Source organism: Aphis gossypii, unplaced genomic scaffold (genome assembly GCF_020184175.1).
Source record: "Aphis gossypii isolate Hap1 unplaced genomic scaffold, ASM2018417v2 Contig00398, whole genome shotgun sequence".
Classification (NCBI taxonomy): Eukaryota; Metazoa; Arthropoda; class Insecta; order Hemiptera; family Aphididae; genus Aphis; species Aphis gossypii.
The window spans coordinates 31,454-49,861 of record NW_026083091.1 but is presented as its reverse complement, the minus strand read 5'-3'; the positions used below and the strand labels follow the sequence as shown (position 1 = coordinate 49,861).

General features: G+C 33.9%; 2 pseudogenes; one reads left to right on the top strand and one right to left on the bottom strand.

Moving 5' to 3' along the window:
• Window positions 1-490: 490 nt before the first annotated feature.
• On the top strand, window positions 491-3,994 carry LOC126553999 (putative nuclease HARBI1; annotated as a pseudogene).
• A 5,618-nt stretch (window positions 3,995-9,612) lies between these two features.
• On the bottom strand, window positions 9,613-11,165 carry LOC126554003 (uncharacterized; annotated as a pseudogene).
• Window positions 11,166-18,408: the final 7,243 nt, after the last annotated feature.

Here is an 18,408-nt window from a genome sequence, read left to right as displayed (position 1 = left end):
AAACATTTTTGACAAAATCGATTTAGTTTTTTTAGTGTAGGTAGGTAACTATAAGCAACTAATGATCGTAAATACTGTACCTATAGTTTATAGGTAGAAGAAAATTACGATTATTTTTTTTTTATATTCTTGAAATAATAACATATTATTGAATTATATTTAATAATTAATGAGAGCATTGCATATTATTGTTTGGAGGGTGAGGGAGTCAAGATTTCTGTTAAGGGTAGTGGGTACTATAGCCTAATTAGCATATAGGCTATATTATATTATACTGCTCTATTTTGGCAGTGGAGGGGCCAGACATTTTTTATTGAGAAGGGATACCAGGCAAAAATATTTTCTGGTGGGGCATTTATGTATGGCTACTCAGAAATCGGTAAAAAATTACACGGAAAAAAACGGGGAATCGTAAGTTCCTACACGAGAGTAACAGGTAGACAATTACATACGTTAATTCCTACATATGTGATGTGTAAGTTCCTACACGATGGAAGACAGGTACATGTGTAAGTTCCTACAGGGTAAAAAAAAAGTACACGTGTAAGTTCCTACACTAAATATATTATAAGTTATCAATCCACGTCTATAAAATACTGTCATACATTTTAACCCTTTATTTTGTATAATATATAATTTATAAGCTATCTATCTAATTTAATTTATATAATTTAGTTATATTACAAATAATAGTATTTTTCCACCGAAAATATGGGCTTAACAATCTTCTGATAGAATACACACGACAAACGCATGCGAAAATTTTCATTCGGATTTTAATTCAAATTTTTATCATCAACATCCGCATATTTTTAAAATTATCGAAATTCTCAAATTATTTCAAGTTAATACATACATAAAAATAAGAACAACTGAGAGTAATTTAGTAATTAAAATAAGTCAAAAACATGCCGAAAAAAAAATTTTATAAATCAAAAAATAAAAGAATATTCAACTAAACAAATTAATCAATATGACTACGTTAAAGCTATAAGCTTCAGAAATAAACCTCATAAAATATAATATTTTTTTTTTTTATTGTTTTATTATATTAAAATTATTAAATTGATACCTAATATTTATTAGGTTAATTATTAAATATTGTATAGAATGCACTGCTTTATATTTTTTACAATAAATGATGAATTATTATTATACTACAACTATTATTTTTAAAATTATTAAATATTATATAAAATGCACTACTTATATTTTTTTTTACAATAAATGATGAATTATTATTAGGTAAATTATTAAATATTATAAAGAATTATTTATTATATAGAATAAAGGGTTAAAATGTATGAAAGTATTATAATATGATATAACTGATATTAGATTGATAACTTATAATATACTTAGTGTAGGAGCTTACACGTGTACCTGTTTTTTACTGTGTAGGAACTTACATATGTACCTTATTTTATCGTGTAGGAACTAACATATGTATCTTGTTTACCTGCTAGGTCTCGTGTAGGAACTTACATTCGCCCAAAACAACGACAGGCAAAAAACGATAAGGTGAAAAACGTTAATTTTGGTTAAAATGTATTAAACTAATTGCTGCAGTCTCTAAATATAAATATAAATTCAAAAGCACGTTTGTGGAAATAAACTATTTACATTTATATTAATTTTTGCACTTACGGTTTTGATTTAGTTATGTTAATAACTTTATTAAATAAGTAATGATATTTAAGTTAGATTTGTTAGTACAATGATACCCGATGGCTGCAGCGATTAACCAACATTTAAATTACGACTTTTGCCATTTTTTGTATAGTCGTATTTTACCTGTCAATTTTTTTCTAGGTTACCATATTTTCAGGAAAGTATCTATTGCTGAAAATTTTTCGGTTGTAATGATATGTTATATTTCTAAATAAAAAAAATAAAAAAAAAGGTATATCTAGTTTATTATTATCACAAATGTACTAGGTACAGTTAAACTTCAAATATCCTCCATTTTATTTATTAATAATAATTTATTATTTATTTATTTACTTGTATATTTTTAACATTAAGTTATAGGGGGGCAATGGAGGGGCAAAATCAAATTTTGGGGAGGGCGCATTTTCCCACCTTGGCCCCCGCGTGTAACGCCACCACTGCATATAGCCTATGGGGCTATGAGTATTTAATTTATTATATATTATATAACAAGGTATCTGTATAATTATTAAGTGACTATAATAGGCACATAATAAGTCGTGATGACTATTATTGATAATTTATCAATGATAAACTAATATACATACCTATTATAAACAATAATACAGTTCAACAAAAAGTTTATAATAGCCAATAGGTATTGTATGCATTTTACGAATTTTTTTAAAGTTATTATTGCTTTACGATTTTTTGCTGCTGGAAGTTATCAGATGGATGTTGGTAAAAATCGACATGCATCTGTGTCTCAACCTTCAGTCAGTAGGATTATTGAAGAAGTGACAAATGCGTTTTCCAATCCTGCCATATTTAATAAATTTGCTCATTTTCCTAGAAATTTCAGTGAGTTGGATGATGTGCGTACTAGGTACCTACAACTCAAAATTCTTAGCTTTAATATTTAAATCATTGATTTTTTATTACATTTGATATCGATTATCGATTTCTCAGATTTTTTTCAAAGTATGGCTTACAAGGAGTTGTTGGTGTTATTGATTGTACACATATTGCTATAACTCCACCAAAGAAAAATGATGAGTTATATCCCGAACACATCTACGTCAATCGTAAAGGATATCATTCAATTAATACTCAACTCGTTAGTATTATTAAAATCATAATAAGATAATTGGCATACGTATTAATAATTGATTTATTTACGATTACATTCAACTATGCATTTTTATACGTTATAAATACGTAGGTACTAATTATTAATTTGTTTGAACTATTGATTTTTGAAGATATGTGATGTCAATTTACGTATTTTAAATGTGTCAGCCTGATGGCCAGGGTCTACCCATGATTCCCACATATGGAATGAAAGTCACGTTAAGACATTTATGACAAGCTTGCATGATCGAGGTTTTACTTCATACTTTTTGTTAGGTAAAAATTGCACAACCTAAAAAGTTGTTTTAATGTCAATAGGTATTGTTTGTAACTATTTTTACTTTACTAATTTTCTTATGTTAACTGAAGGAGACTCTGGGTATGCTTTGCGGCCATGGTTGTTAACGCCGTTTTTAAACGTCGAAGCTGATACACCGGAATACCGGTTCAATGAAGTTTTTTGTCGTGCGAGATCTACTATCGAACGCTGTAATGGAGTTTTAAAAATGCGTTTTCGGTAAGCTATATAGGTACCATCGAGGGTACCATTGATTTTATATATTATATATTATAATAAAACCAATGGCTACACATTATATACACTCATTAACCTTATCAGGCACTATTAATATTATTGTAACCAAATATTTTTTGTTTACTTATTAAAGCTGTCTTCTCTCAAGATCGAACACTGCATTATTCACCCAACAAGGTTTCAAAAATAGTGTTGGCATGTGTTGTGTTACACAATTTGTGTATTGAAGAAAATGTACCTTTAATTAATGAAGAGGTTGAGGATGATGATTTTGGAATTTACCAAGCTGTTGACAATGAAGAAATGTCACAAAGTAGGCAAAACCCGGAACTTGTGGCCGGCCTTCGTTTCCGTCAAAACATTGTTAACAGACTTTTTACAAACTAAAATAACTTCTGCTTGAGTAATCTCTATTCTATTTCTATGTGAGTACTAACTATTGTTTTGATATATTATATATTTTTTACAAATTTACCTCCACTCATCTTAATTTTAATAACTAATTAATAACACAGGTCACAGCTGATTAAACTGTACATATTATCCCATATTATTTAGATTCATTCTGGTCACCATTGTACCAACGTTGGCCACCCTGACGTGTAAGCAGTAACCGGCCGATACACTATACAGTTCTTCCCCTGCACCACGTCGCCACAAGGCACAATATTAATGATCCGTCTACATAGCTCTGCTGCAGCAGTGTAGCCGCTAGTCAGCAGTATAATTGATTCTGTACCCTGTGGTATAGTACAATCACTATATACAATCAATATTGTTCGGTCTTCCATATTTCCGTAATTTCGTTACTATGTAGGCGTACAACGTTCGTCCGTCCATTCCACGTTTGGCTGATGAATTGTCCATGACCACGTGTTGTGATACTGCGATATAATACGTGTCTTTGTTGTGCAGTGTAGTGTTTGTGTATTAACTACTATTAAGACGTAATTTCCCGGTCATGTGTCATCGGTTCGAACTGGCATTCTGGCTGTTTTTAGTTGGTACTTCATACTCTCATAAATGTGTGATCAGTAAATCAGTTGCTCTATTGTTACATCAATGTCTGGCGTCTGCTCTATAACACAGAAACACATCGTGTCATTTATTACATTATATGGAAATTGTGGAATTCTTGAATTGGAGAGCCGCCTCGTGATATACCAATGTTTGCCGTTTGGATAGTTAAATCCTCGCGGTTTGTCCACGGATTACTGTGCTACTTAAATCTTCATCAATGAATGGTACGTTTTCTTCAATACTCAAATTTGTAACACAATTTATATTAATACTATTTTAACCCTTTGTTGACCAAGCATCGAATCAAAATATTTTTTAAAGTTTTTTTTGCATAAACATATTATATTTGACCTATTTAAGACATTTTTTTTGGTTTTTTTTTTTTTTTTTTAATCAAATTTGAGTTAGGATCATGGTACTTGGAAGTACCGTCGGTCATCTAGGCTTTTTTTTAATGGTACTTCAAAGTACCAACAGTAATTTTGCCATATAATTTTTAACATGTGGAATATACCAAAATTTATTTACGACTTTAGAAAACAAAAATGTTCTTCTCTTATTTCTAAAAATGTTACTCTTAGTAAAAATAAGCGTAAAAGTTTTTTTTAGAATATTTACATATAAATTAAAAACCTCAATAGCTCCTAAGTGTAAATTAAGTATTTTAGTCTAAAAAATGTTATATTATTAGGTCAATACCTACCATATGAATTATTTTGTTACCAAAAACTTTTTTATCATGGAAATTAATAGGTGTCAATTTATATGCTGGTTAAATAAAAAGAAAATCATAACTCCATATCAGTCAAATAAAAATATTATAATTAAAAAAAAAGTAGTTATTTTACATTATGCTTATGAATACATTAGGTATAATAATTTTTTATGCATATGAGTTATACTAGTTATGAACAATCTATATCATGATAGTCCGCAAAACAATTTTTTTTATCGTTACAGCATAAAAATACATTGCAATGGGAGCATTTTGAATATGGTCTTGATTGAATTCCGTTTATAGCACAAACTTCACAACGTCCTCGATTAGTAACAAATTTTGGCCAATGAATTCCTCGATTAGTTAAACGCACATCTTTTGACACTGACCATTCTTTTCCTCTCCTCTTTGTTGCCGGACCTTTATTTTTTGGTGTTGAAGTTGACTGTCTTTTATTTGATTTAGGAAGTTCTCGTAAAGTCAAAAGTCCTTGTGTGACTGAACGACGAAAATCCAACAAAGTAACTTCCATGTATTTGCTTGTATACCACATACGAATTTACAAACATAATGTCTAATAAACCCCAAAATATTCGGTGCCACCACTTTTTTGATTTTCTGTTAACACCGTAAGTTGTTCTAAGTTGATCAGCATGATCTACACCACCCATATAACAATTATAATCACGAACAACTTGTGGACATAGAATATCTTTTTTTCGACCACAATTATCCTTTCTTGTAACAGTTGTTATTTCTGAACCATGATAATTTGATGCTAACATAACATACTTGGTATCTTTCCATTTGTAAACACCAATACCAGTGTTGGTAATGCGATAATCTGATGAACCTCTAGGCGCTTTTTTATCTTCAGATAATTCCGGGACATCTTTACGGTTTGATCGGATTGTCCCACATGCTAGTGAATTTTCTGCTTTTAGTTTTTCTAGCAATGGCAATGAAGTAAAATAATTGTCAAAAAAAAATTTTTTATTTTTATTCCACTCGTTTTTTGTCAAATTCAATACAACACGCTCACCCAAACCAAATGACTCAAATTCATCAGATAATTGCTCATCTTTGCCTTGATAAATACTAAATTTTTTTATATATCCCCTTTGGTCAGATAAACACCATATTTTATATCCGCGTTTGATAGGTTTTTGAGGATTATATTGTTTCATACAGTTACGACCTTTAAAAATAATCATCGATTCATCAATACTTAGTTCTCTCGTTCCATGGTAAGATGTAGAAAATATTTCATTACAGTAATTTATGAAAGGCCTAAGTTTTAACAGTTTATCTTTATTATTTGTTGGGATCAATGAGTTGTCTTGAACATGAAGATTTGATAAAATATTATCAAATCGATTACGGCTCATTGTATTTGACACACAGGGAACATTTAAATCATCAGATGTTGCCCAATAATGTTTCCAACTTGGCAGTTTGTTGTATCCCATTAAAAAATTTATACCTATGAAGTTCAGAATTTCAAAACGTTTTACATTCAAAGGACGTCCTCTTTGAATACTATATAAATTTGTTTGATACACAAGTTGATCAATAAAACCATCGATAAATTCCAAAAATATTGACGTAGCAGTTTCCCCCTTGAATTTGCCATCAACGGGTCCATCGGGAAGTGAATAATCGGGTTCTAATGTTTTGACAGTTATCTTTTTCCATTTACGGCGAATTTGTGAGATATCTTCTTTTTTTTTTTTTTGAAGTGTTTTTAAGCCTTTTGGAAGGCGGAGATTTGATATTATTAGAAGGGCCAGAAGTGTCGAGGGGATTGACAATTTGAGTAGAAGTCGGCACAGCTATCACTACAGGTTCTACTGGCTCAATTATATTTGAAAAATTAATATCAGTATTATCCAGAATAAATTCAAAACTATCTTCATTTTCAATTTCTAATTCATTTGTCACTATATTTTCTACAGATGGATTATTATCGATCACAGAAAAAAAATCTTTACCTTTCGTAATATTGTCTTCGTCATCCGATAATTCTTCGTCGGTAATCTCATTATTATCTAACGGAATCTCTTCATTTAACCACTGAAGTAACAAATCATCGTTATTATTTGCCATTTTAAAATAATATTATTACCTATGGTTATATAATTCTGACTTTTAACACAAAAATGTGTATGGTACGTAAAAAAAAACGATTTCACAGAGACGTCGGCAGTAATCAAACATTTACATACGACGGCGACGATTACTAGTCGACAACTGACTAATGTCACCGCCGTGAAAGACCAATGGTACTTACAAGTCCATATTCTTATTTATAAATATTTCATTATATCGATAATGAAATCGCAATAACAGAAACAGATAATCCATCTAGACATATATCTAAACATAAACAAAATATTTCTTACGATAAAATGATAATATATGTACATATAAATAGAAAGGAAAAATACCAAGTCATGTGTATGTGTTGAATGCTGCAGTTCCCGAAATTAATCGCCGATAAAATATTTAATAATAGTACGACCGCTTTTAAAATAATATTTATGTAATCGGTAGATGGTACTCGTGAGTACCGACCCATTAGAAACACAAAAATAACGTTTTATGATATTTCATACACGTTTTATTTCGGTGGACTTATAAGTACCGTCGGTCGACAAAGGGTTAAAGCCTTGATAAGGCAAATAATGCAATATTATATCTTTGAGGAGAGGACAGTGTCAATAAATGATTAAACAATATTTGGCTCGATATTTGGTTACAATAATTATAAATGCAAGTTCTGTTAAGATTAATGTGTGTATATGCGTATAGCCATTGATTTTATAATGTTATAAAATCAATAGTGTAATTACTGAAAATGCAATTTGGAAACTCCATTACAGCGTTTAATGGTGAATGTTGCATGGTAAACCCTCGTTGAACTTGTATTTTGGTGTATTAATTTAAAAATTTAAAAATGGTGTTAACAATCATGACTGTAAAGTATACACAGTCTCCTTCAGTTATGAGAAAATTGTCATTATCTAATTAATACATATAACCATTTTTTAGGTATTGCAGTATTTACAACCTAACAAAATTGTGAAGTAAAAATTTGATTATGCAAGCTTGTCATGACTGTTTTCATGTTACTTTCATTCCAAATGTGAGAACAATGGATGTATTTGGATACCTCAATTAAAATGTTCAAACAAGTTGATAATTGATTGAATGAAATCCTTTAAAATTGACATAGATATGTTCTGGATATAATTCACTATTTTTCTTTGGAGGAATTGTAACAATATGTGTGCAATCTACAAACTACAACTCCTTGTAAGCCATACTTTGAAAATAATATGAGAAATTGATATCTATTGTAATGAAAAATTTATAATTTAAATATTTTAGCTAGGAATTTTTAGTATTTTAAATATAAGTAACTAATCATTTTTCTATGGTAGATTTAGTTAGGTAAGTTTATTCAGTTAGTGTAGATATAGATATATTAGGTATTAAGAAATAGAAAAAGACATATTATCATTATAAGAAAAATAAAAAAAGAAAAGGTTTAGGTAATAATTTAAAGATCTTATTCATTTTCATCAGTCCCAGTTATTAATTTTTGAAGTGCATTGGCAATTTTTTCTTTTGCAATGACTGATCTCTCTTTAAGTTTTTCCATTGTTTTTAAATGGTTTAGTTTGGCTTCATAATAATTTTTCAGCATTTCATTTCGCTCATTGCTCGCCTCGCCCAACACCCCTACAGCAGTTACCGTTCTATCTAATCTGTTTTTTTTTGTTTCATTTTTCTTTCCACTAAAATAATTAATTATTTTGTTTTGCAATTAGAATACATCAAAATGTTACTATAAAATTAATTAAATTGAATTATTAAAAAATGTTATGTACTTTTATGAGCGTTTAATTAATTTAAAATTTTTTTGGTTTATTATGTATTTTATAATATATTGAAAATACTAATAATATCAGTACGGAACACTTGCCTTTGGTCTGGTTCTTGGTTTTTATTTTCCAAAGAACGCTTAACACCTCGACTAGATTCCGCCTTTTCGGTATTTATAAGAGCATCACTTTAAAAAACAAAAATAAAACATTTTAATACATTTTTAGATCTAATTACACATTAAATGTAAATTATACTTTGATACATCCATAAAACTGGGAGATTTTTGTATCTCTAATGCTTCTTTAGCGATTAATGAATCAGTGACTAAACTAAAAATGAAAAATTAGTAAATGTTAAAAGTGTTTGGATCATGCAAAATTAACATGTACTGTATCCTACTATTAACATGTTTAATATCTTATATTTGAAATTAAATCTCAACACCACAATTTAAATTTAAATAAATTGTTATTTTACTCATGTCCAATACTGACTCATAAGTAACCCCTGATCTTTCTTAAATTATACTTTAACTCTGTCTTTTATAATAATTGTAGAATGAAAGTGAAATTTTTTTTTTTTTTTTTTTTGTGAATAATTACATGCATTATTCATGTCATGTAACTGTTGTTCTACAATATTTTTAAACAAAATGTAATGAAAAAATTCAGGGACAGTACATATCACTATTATTATTAAGTTAAAATGTTGTTATATTACATGTTTGTTGAATCCAATTCATCTAATTTTTCATTATTTGGTACATTGATAACTAATGGTTGGTTTTGTTGTCTATAACATAGTATCTAATTAGTTAACTGTAAATTAATTCGAATAACTCTTTATATTAATATTATTAAAATAAATTACCTGTTTGGGGAATCAAAGTCAAAACAAATTGGATAATCCGTAATTAAAGGGTCCCCAGAAATAGGCACTACACCTATCATGCCAACCACCGTTTCACTTAAACTATCAAGTGATCCAGCTGTTGATGGCCCGCCTCCAGTACCTTTTAAATTTTTATTTATTTGTGCCTGTTTTTTTTTAGCATCAGCCTTTAGATCTTGCCATGTCTATAATTATATATAACGAATTATAATTGTGTATTATTATATCATTGTACTTTTTTTTTTCAATCATATTTATTTTGTATATTTTTTTTATATTATGAAAAATGCACTATGTAAATAAGTATTTATGTAAGAGTTTTATTAGTAAACAGTAATGTTATAGTTAATCCATACTGACCTTAACAATAAATCCTATATTTTGTCTTAACATCTGGTAATAATTTAGTAATAGTATATTATATTATTATATATATTAGTAATATTAGTATAAGTATGTTTATTTATTGTATTATATTGTGTACTGTACTAATCTAATTTAAAGTGTAATATAAATTTAAAATACATTAAATGCCATTTTAGGTAAATTTTTGAGTGCGTACTGTGTTCCGGTACTCAATTGTGTATTTGTTTTGAACGGTACGCCACGCGAAGAAATAACACCATTTACCGAAAAAAATGAATAAAAGTATTTATTGATAATAAAAGATGATCTGCATACAATTTAAATGAGGTTCCGCACATTAACTCTATACTCTACACTAGCACTGTCTTAACACTACTGAAAAGGCGTCCATCGGCAGGCCGGCTCGATATTCATCCAAAATGCTTGTCTCAACAAATTCCTTGCTGCCCGGTCTGCTCGCTGGGCAACCAGTTCATGGAATTCTTATACATAACAAAAAACTTTTAAATAATCTATACTCTATACTCCTTTATATCAGAGGTTCCTAACAAAATGATGCAACAAAAAATAGTTAAATAGATACTTTTTAACATGAATAAAAGTTAGACTAAATGTATAAGTCAAATATGTATATTTATTAAATAGATACCTAAATTATATAATATTATATATGTATTATTCAATAAGACAAGTGTGCAGCTTTATGCCTTTATGTAAAATTAATTTGTGGAAGTTACTTAAACATTTTTAATTTACCCGGCGCCAGGTCTTCCAGTCTTTTATAGGCCCGGAATTGAGTTAATACTCCCGATAATTCTTCCCACTGTTGCCTTGCTATGGCTTGTGTGAAGGTAGAGGAATGTTTCCCTTAGCCAATTCCTCGTGGTTTTTCAAAAAATCGACCATAGCTGATTTTTGGTCGTTTGTCACCGACTTAGACTTAAATCTTTTTTCTACCGACATTTTGAAAAAAAAATCCAATTAACGGTCAAAACAGAAAAAACTTAATGAAACGCGGGAAATGTTACGTACAACAATACAAATAGTTTTTTCTTCCATGATAAAAATAAAAAATTGCGACGTTGCCGCTGTTCATCATGGGAAAATTATTCCCATACGGATCACAGATTCGTATAAGAATATAAATGTTTTGTGAATACTATTTTCCATTCGTATACGAAAATGAATTGTGTGAATCGTTCGTATACGGATCTTTTTCGTATGAGTTTCTGAATAGCCCCCCAGAAGGTTAACTCAAGATTGTATTGAAAATGTATTTTCCATAATTAGAGCAAAAGGTGGTAACAATACAACTCCAGATGCTACTAAATTTCAATCTGCAATAAGAATGTTGATGTGTAATAATTTGCTTACACCATCAAAAGAAGGAAATTGTGAAATGGATGCCTGCCAATTTTTAACCAAACTTAATGAAATAAAAACAATTAAATTACAAGTAAATTCATTTAATACATGGGATAATACAGTTGAAAATGATGAAGAAACTTATAACAATATACTTGATGTATATTTGTCATCAACAAATATTAACAGTATACTCATGGATCCACATAATTCATCTGCAGTAACTTATGTCACAGGATGGGCATGCAGTAAACTTGAACATCCTGAATGCATCAATCAATTGGCAGCAAAAAACAAAAGTAACACAGATGTATTCAACCCATGTACTACTTTCATTGAAATGAAAGAATATGAAAATAGTGATTTGCTGTATCCATTTGATTCAACGATTGATTTTTGTAAAAGAATGATTTATTTATTTAAAGAAAATATTCAAAAAATGCTATTGGAATCAAAAGCCAATGTAAGAAGTAAAATTATTAATTTGATTCAGACTGTATGTATAAGGACAATAAATATATGTAATACATGTAAACTTAAATTCATCAAAAAATGTATAAATGTTTTAATTAATAGTTATATAAAAAGTTGTAATAATTATATGGCCAAATACAAAATTAAAACAGCAAACAAAAAGTTAAAAAAAATTACCCATTCATAAAAATAAATATTTACCTATTTCATATCAGTAGGTATAGTCTATAACACATATTGGTTAATATGTATTTATTTATTTTATTTATAAATAATTTATTTATCATTATTATGTAAATTGTAAATATATAATAAAGTTTGAAAGTGCATTCAATTATTTTTATATTACCTTAACTAAATATTATTAGTTTCCTCTTCGTTAGTTCGTCTATTAATGAACAAAAATAATAATAATAAGGGGCAAAGGTAGGCCACTAATAGTGAAACTGGGGGCATTAGTTTTCGCCACATTATCATTGACTTTCTCGTATTATCATTTATAGTATTTGGTTAAATTTACAAGTAATAAAATTACAAAAGTATCACGATGAAAAAGAAAAGGAAGAGAAAAAGAAACTTCAGTAGGAAAATGAAGAATATAAGAGAAGAATAGACCAAATTAGTGAAGAGGTAAAGCGTTTAAACATACTGGGTAAACAATCTAACAAAACAGTTGAATTTGAAGGCAGATACGACGAAGAACGATACAGGACGTACAAACTAGATAGAGATACAAGAGGACGAAATTACGACAGAAATAGAGATTATAATAAAACAGAAGAATATAGGTACAAAAGTCCATACCTAGGAAGGTCACGGGAACAAAGTCAGGACGCGAGTGATTATAATAGGGGTAGATCTTACTCAAGGGAAAATCAGAGAAATAATAGAGATAGATCATATTCAAGAGAGAGAAGATATCAACAATACGATAATTATAAAAAAAAACATAGACACTTATAATAGACAAGGCAGTAGAGACAGATGCAGCAGTAAAGATAGACAAACGAGGTCAAGAACACCGGAAAGATATAGGTATGAGGACAGACAAGGAGAAATGAAAGGAAACATGGAATCAGTTGTATGTTACAAATGTGACCAAAGGGGACACTATGCCACGCAATGTCACAATACAAAAAACTAAAAAATACCGAGTTGGCGGAAAAATTCGAAAACTAACTCGGGAAGATAAAAAGTTAATTAATAAAGAAAATAATAGACATCTACTGTTGAATACAGCTCTGGAATGATCGACGATATTCTCGATCATTCGATAAACGCGCCTGAGCCACCACGACAAACTCGAATATTCTAGACGCGACACTCCCTCCCCCCGCTGCTGATCTATCCACGACGGTCCCTATATATATGGGCCGCCGCGACCGTTTGACCCGCTAGTCACCGTATTCTTTTGCGTTGGTAATTTCCGCGTAATTATTGGTGTTTTTTTTGTCGGCTGTTGCAGTGGCGCAGTACGTGGTAAGAACTTTGTTGTTTTGTTGTTTCTTATGTATATATATATTGGTATAATTTTTTATAACTTTGTTCAATATATTTTGTTTTATTGTTTCTTTTATATATATTGGCATAATTTTATTGTAATAGTGTATTGTAGTAATTCCATACAATTATATCTTGGTGTATTAATTGATAATTTATATTGACTTTGTTATATTGTATTTTAATACATCTCATTATATATATTTTAATTATACATACAGTCCACTTGTCGTTAAGACATATTCATTTTAAAGCGTGGTTACCCCGAACAACGATTTGCTAGGGACCTCGCTTACATTTTTTGGACCTTCGTTTCGGATATTTTGTTATCAGTATGGCACCTTCAAAACTTTCGAAACAAGAATTAACGCGAGCACGCGTCGCAAGGGACGCGGCGTTAAATTCAATACGGAAAATACATGCATTGGCTATGGAAGCGGACACGGATGAGCATAAACGACCAATATTTTTCGCACGTCACGGGACATTAGAACGTACGGTTAAGTCGTTTGAAGCGGAGCAAGGAAATGTTCTTTCTTCACTGGTTGAATTAAACAGGTCTGACGAATTTACAAGTTCAGATTTAGAAATTACCGAGGACATGGAAAAAATGTGTGGAGAAATTCAAGTAGTGTTTTCGAAATTACGTGGTTACCCCGAACAACGATTTGCTAGGGACCTCGCTTACATCTACACTTTGTAAAAAAATGGTACGAAAATAAATCTATAAAAATATCCTGTAAACTGCGTAGAGGCATCATTCGTACCAACAGTAAAGTCTTTGTAAATAAATGCTAACACATTACTCATCTGAAAATCGGTTTTTTCTTCTTCGTTATGATTTGTAATGGTCGGAGCGCTTGATTGAATAATCTGCAAGACATGTGAACGAATTATCTCTCTAGCTTCTACAGGTTCATAATCCATATCTTTATATCTTGGATCAAAAAAAGAAGCGATGTGTCTTGCAGATACAATTTCGTTCCATATTAATTCAAAACGAGTAGTTAGTTGATATGAAATTGTATTTTTAAATCGTTCCGTCATACTATCATCTTCGACAGCATGTTCATAATGGGAAGTGAAAATCTTATGTATTGTTAACGAAGAATTTAGTTTAAACCGAAAAGGGGTCGGTATCAGTTAAACCACGGGTCAGGATTCTGGTTCACGGTATAGATATATAAATTATTAGTGTATTCGACGTTTATTACAAACACATTAGTAGTATAAAACAAACAAATTACTTAACGATATAAACGATATAAACAATAAACGAATTAAAAATGTAAAGTGCGGTCACTACGGTCGTCGGGGACGCGGGACAGGAGGCGGTGTCGCCGGTCGCTATGAGGGTAAAGGAGAAGACTGAACTAGTCTAGACTACACCGACGTACCGTCGCCGCAGTCGTCCGTACCGGCTTGGGCACGAGGCGCAGAGTGACCATTCGAGGGCACACAGTGCCTCCACCCTTACAATCGTCGGACCTAACAATAAAAAATTAAATTGCCGCTAACATTCGGTCCTTCCTGGCCAGTCAGAGCTGCCTCGGTCTGGGGTGAGCCAAGCCAAAACGTTAGGCGACATTACAAATAATAATTTTCAACAAGTAAATAATTTTAAACAAATAAATAATTTTACAACTAAATAGATCACAATACAGTAATTAATAGGAACGGTAATCGGACAGATACGCGGGTGGCCGTCGGATCCGGCTGGGCCTTCTGTCAGTCGGATTGCCTTCAGTACCGCGGTCTTCACCCTCGACCTCATGTCGGACATCGCTGTTTTGGTCTTCTTCTTCGACCTCACGTCGGACATCGCCGTCTCGGTCTTCTTCTTCGACCTCGTTTTCACTATCAGCATGTTGTAGTATTTTCCAAGATTTCAACTGAGAAGTGTGGGCGGTGGTGGCGTAGACCTCGTCCATCGGAAGTCACCTCAGCCACTCTGTAGGTGTCGCCCGGTAACACCTCCATCACGTGTAGAGGCTTTTCGCGATATTTTGCCTGCAACTTTGTAGGCTGATCTGGTCGTGGTTGTCGTAGCATGACAACGACCTCCCCCACTTCGTATTTTGTTCCTAGACAACGCCTCCGGTCGTAATGGGTCTTCATGTTTGCCTGGCCTGTGGCAATAGCGTCTCGTACCGTGTCCTGTATGTCGTTCGGATCGGTCCATTCGCCACTCGAACGTCTCAGGGCGTTGACCACGCCTCCCACATACCTAGATCGGTACCCATGGAGGGCCTCCAACGGTGTACGAGTGCTCGTTTTGTTTACGGCGGAGTTTAGATGCCTCTCGAGCTCCGGAATTCGTTCGTCCCAACGAGTTTGATCGGATGTCATTATGGCAAGCAGTGGCACAATGGTCCGGTTTACGCGCTCGACCTGCCCATTGGCTTGTGGGTGGCGAGTAGAATTTAACGTATGGCGGATGCCTCGACTTAGACAAAAATCCCCAAACGCCTTCCCAGTGAAACAGGTACCACGATCGCTAATAATACATCCGGGAATGCCACGGGTATCGCAGAATTTTGTCAGGCGATTAATACACCTGTGGTATCGGTAGTCCGACACGGATAGAGATGCGTATACTTGGTTAGATTATCCACCAGCACCAACAGATACTTATTACCTGTGACACTAGTTTCAAAAGGACCGAGGTGATCTATGTGAACCACTTCGAACGGACGCCTGCCAGTCGGTATGGGATGTAAATATCCTGGGTTCTTGCCGGCGTGTACCTTGTGTACTAGGCAATCCAGGCACATTTGGATGTGTTGTTTGACATATCGGCGTAACCGGTAAACCAATAATCTTCAGTGATTTTTGCAATAGTTCTATCTAATGAAAAATGCCCTCCATAATCGTGTGCACCAATGACAATCCCTTTCCTCATTGAACGGGGCACGACTAACAATGATCGTCCGGCATGTTTTCGGTACAAGACACCATCGTGTAGCTCATATGGTTCGGTCAGGGACTTCTCGTGCTTGGTGAGTGTTTTCGTCGTCTTTATCAAATTAATTAAGTTCGCACTCGCGGCGTCACCTTGCTGCATGAACCGCACTTTGTCTGCAATGGTCATAGCAACAAAAACGTCGAGTCGTTCGGTAAGTGCGTGCTCGACCGACGTATCTTCCGTGTCGAGAGTCGGTGGAACGGCACGGCTCAGGGCATCCACGTGTGCCATCCGGTTACCAGGTCTGAATTTTACTTCAAAATCAAACTCTTGCAAGATCTCGAACCATCGTGCGATCTGCGGCTTGACGGTCTTATGAATATTCAAGTATACCAACGATTGGCAGTCGGTCACTACGGTAAACCGTATGCCCAACAGGTACGGGCGCAGACGACTAAGTGACCATATGACCGTGTACAACTCCAACCGACTGCTGTGGTACTTTGCCTCTGCGTCGGTCGTTTTTTGCTAACCACGTAGACAATGTGCAAATCGGTGGTGGTCGGTCCTTGTAATAGTATTCCCGACAATGCCACTGCACTAGCATCAGTGTGTACCTGCGTCACCGCCGCCTTCGGGTTAAACATGCGCACCACCAGAGCACCGCATAACAATTCGCGGAGCGTGGTAAATGATCCCTGTTGCGCTTCACCCCACTCATAAGCCACGTCCTTACCGGTGAGCTGCGTCAACGGAGTAGCCAGCCTAGCGTAGTTGACTATGAAGCGCCGGAAATAACCAGTAAGGCCCAAAAAACGGCGCACCTCGTGTGCGTCGCGAGGCTGCGGGAACGTCTTAATTGCGTGCACCTTCCGTCCCGGTCGTATAACACCTTGAGTTACGGTAAACCCAAAAAAACCAAACTCATTTGCACCAAACGTGCACTTCGCAGGTTTTAGTTTTGCATGGAGCGAATCGAATACCCGTCTAACCGCAACGAGCATATCTTCCCAGTCCTTAGAGGGGATTATTATATCGCCCAGGTATACGTAAATCAATCCCTGGTTCAGCAATTCTTTGAAGACGGTATTCATAATTCTTTGAAACATGCCGGGGGCCCCTTTTAATCCAAACGGCATTCGTTCGAACCTTGCAGTGGTCTCTTCCGTGACGAATGCGGTTTTCTCCTTAGCCTCCTCCGTCAGTGGAATTTGCAAAAACCCGTTGGAGAGGGCCATCGTGGAGAATATCCGGCCCTCATTGAACTGCGATAATAAGTCATCAATATCCGGCATCGGATATGGTTGGTCCTGCGTTTGTTGGTTAAGCCTTCTGTAATCCACGCACAATCGTTTCTCGCCTGTGCCCTTATTTACCTGGCGCTTGTAATAGCTAATGTGTGGTAGATACAGCCACGTGCGGCCCACGATCACGTCCACAGGAATGGAGTCGTCACTCACGACGAGCACAGGATGATCGGCGGCGCTCACGTCGTCGATCACCACGTCTGCTGTGGTCTCACCTAAGGTCACCGCACCGGGAGAGTTCATGTCTCCGACTGTGAACAATGGACGAGAGACTTTGCGGATTTCCGACGCAGAACGTTCGGCGAGGCTGATCCGCACTAGAACGTCTGACGATCCCGTGTCGATCAGGCAGGTTGCGCGTATGTCGTTGAACAATACACTTTTAATGAAACAATTCGCCTTCGGGTAACTTAATGCCGGTTCGACGCGATACGATTCGTCGGGAGGCGCGACCTTGCGCGGGTTCATGGTGCACTGACCTCGCGAATGCGTCGTCGACTGACAACCTGAACAGGGCTTTCGTGGTTTGGGACAGTCCCGTGATATGTGTCCAGTCCCACTGCAATTGTAGCATCGTACCGAGGACGTTTTCGGTAACTCAGACGATGTCGTTGGACCATCGCTTGTCATTGCCGAAATTGACGGTGTCTTTTAC